Below are 2,937 nucleotides of genomic sequence, written 5' to 3'. Positions count from 1 at the left end.
CCCCTGCTGCCGGAGCGCGGAGTGGACGCAGCCCCAGCCAGCAGCCTGGCCCCCGAGGAAGGGGCGCACGACCCTCCCCCTGTGGCTCACACACTTCGGGGTGTCAAATAGTGCAGTCAGGACGCAGGGGCCTGGGCGCGCAGTGCCAGGCGCCGCATGCATCCCTAGGCTGCGGGCACGCTCGATTCCCCGAGGGGCCGCGCGGGAGGACTGGCCTGCAGCCAGGGAAGACTCACTTCCCCTCCTCCTTCAGGCTCCTGGGGACGATCCTCGAAGGCCCCATGGAGGAGGTGATGCACCGGCCAACAGCTAAACAGTGCGCTTTGTTCACAGTGCTTTCCGGGACAGAAAGCCGGGTCGGGTTGGGAGTGAGGCGGCCGTGGAGGAGGCCCTGGCGTGAAGATCATAGAAGCCGAGTCTAGGTCGCTGAGCCCTTGCCCCATGGAAACGGGGAATCGCTGAGAGCTGGTAGAGGAGTCTGTGCTAGAAAGGTCACAGAGAGAGTGTCCCCCCGGCCAGTGTTGCGTCCAAGAGGCCCAGGCCGCCTCAGGAACATAGGGCGTGTTTCACGCACACCCTGGTGGTGCCATTACCCACAGCCCTGCTGTCTCCTGAGTTCCCTGCTGCCCTCACTGCCTGAGCTAACCAGGGGGCAAAGGTGATTCGTCAAGCTTTCTGCCCAGGTGACAGCAAGGTGACAGCAGCTGGAGAGACGGGAGCTCTGCCTCTGCAGTCACCCTGGCACGAGTAACTACTGACCGCTTGAAACATGGCCAGTGCCGCCGCCCGGGACTGACGTGCTGATTTTGCTCATGGTGCAGGGGTTTGCATTTCAGTAGCTGAAGAAGGCCAGTGGCTACTGTGTCGTATCCATCGAGAGGCTCTGCCAGTCCTGTAGCTTTCTCGGTGGTTTATTTAAAAATTTGTTTTGGCTTCATGCTTCTGGAAGAGCCAGGAGCACAGGTGAGGGGTTTGTGCATGTTGAAGGTTATAACCAAAAGAAGTAACGTCTTTGAGGGGTCTGCCTGGATTCTTTTTGCTGACCAGGAGGCACAACAGGACTTCAGTCTGAAGAGTCGCTCATACAGGGGGTTTCCCTGGTGGCTCAGATGGTTAAGACTCCGCCTGCAATGTGGGAGATCTGGGTTCGATCCCTGGGTTGGGAAGATCCCCTGGAGAAGGGAACAGCAACCCACTCCAGTATTCTTGCCTGGAGAATTCCATGGACAGAGGAGGCTAGCTGGCTACAGTCCATGGGGTCGACTGAGCGACTAACACTTTCACTTTTGTCTGGGTGCCCTGGGCACCCTGTCCTCCCATCCTCTCCCTTCAGTGATGCAGACATTCCCTGCCAACGTTGTGGGCTGTCTCTTCCCTGGGCCTTCTGGGAAGGGGGTGGTAGGGCAGAGAGCCCAAGCTCAGGGAGCCGCAGAACCGTGTGCCTGCGTCCTTGGCCCAGCACCCCGCTTCTTCTGTCCGCTCCTTCAGTCCTGCAGGTGCCAACTATGTGCCAGGCGCTGTGAGCAGCTGGACAGCCAGGACCCCTTCGCTTGAAGACCTCAGGCCCTGGTGAGGGCGACAGATGTCCCCCGATGATGGTCATGGCAGTGCTGGGAAGGGACACTGTTCGGAGGATGCTGGATGGAAAGCCACCGGGGATGGGGGCCACTCCTCCGTGGGTTCCAGGAGAAGTCAGTGACGGAGCCAGCCCTGTGGGGTGCTTTTGTTGTTGAGTCGCTAGGGCTAAATCGTGTCCGACTCTGCAACCCCGTGGACAGCAGCACACCAGGCTTCCCAGTCCTGCACTATCTCCCAGAATTTGCTCAAACTCGTGTCCATTGAGATGCCATCCGACCATCTCATCCTCTGTCGCCCCCTCTTATCCTGTCCTCAATCTCTCCCACATTCAGGGTCTTTTCCAATGAGTCAGTTCTTCGCATCACATGGCCAAAGTATTGGAGCTTCAGCTTCAGCCCTTCCAATGAATATTCAGGGTTGACTGAATAAATGAATCCAATTCAATCCAATATATATTTAGGATTGACTAGTTTGCTCTCCTTGCAGTCCAAGAGACTCTCAAGAGTCTTCTCCAGCACCACAGTTTGAAAGCATCAATTCTTTGGCGCTCAGCCTTCTTATGGTTCACCTCTCACATGTGTACATGACTACTGGAAAAACCATAACTTTGACTATACGGACCTTTGTTGGGGTATTGGGGGGAGCATTTCAGGCAGAGGGGGAGGTTGGAAACAGGAAGCTGGTGGGTGGTAGCAGAAGAATGTGGGAAGAGGGATAGACTGTAAGGTCTGAGGTGGGGGCTGGTGGTGAGGTCAGGGCGAGGCTGGCTCTTGGCCCTGAAGGGTGGTGCTGCCCTGGATTCTGGCCCCAGTGAAGGTGACTAGAGGGTTTCCACAGGAGAGCGTCAGGCCTGGCCCCGGAGGAATCGGCTCGCATGGTTACAGGGCTGGGAATGAACTGCGTGGGCATGCTGGTGACCCAGGAGGGCCAGTTTGGTGACGTCATCCAGCCTGAGTCTGGAGGCCTGAGCCCCAGCGATGCTGGAAACTGCAGTCTGAGGGCAGGAAGAGATGCCAGGAGCCACCCCAGCTCACGGGGTGGGGCCGGAGGAGGGCGTGTCCTCCTTTCGCCCATGTGTTCCGTTCAGGCTTTGGGGGATGGCACCTGCTCTCCTGCATCCACGTTCAGTACTGACCCCACCTGGGAGCACCCCCAGACTCCCCCAGAAGGCATGCCCCTTCAGGGTGCCCGGGGAGGGCTCACACTGACACAGGGGCCCACATCTCACAGAGGTGGCATGTCGTGTGTGCCAGTGTGAGCTGGGGATGGGGGGTGCGCCCCAGAGGCAAGGCCTGAGGAGGGGGTGGGGGCACCCCGGGGGCACGGCCTGGGCAAGGCTGCTGATGTCGGCTGGGCGGC

The sequence above is a fragment of the Bison bison genome, unplaced genomic scaffold, assembly GCF_000754665.1.
Source record: "Bison bison bison isolate TAMUID 2011002044 unplaced genomic scaffold, Bison_UMD1.0 scf7180017864360, whole genome shotgun sequence".
Classification (NCBI taxonomy): Eukaryota; Metazoa; Chordata; class Mammalia; order Artiodactyla; family Bovidae; genus Bison; species Bison bison.
The sequence above is the reverse complement of the archived record's forward strand: the minus strand, read 5'-3'. Positions refer to the sequence as shown.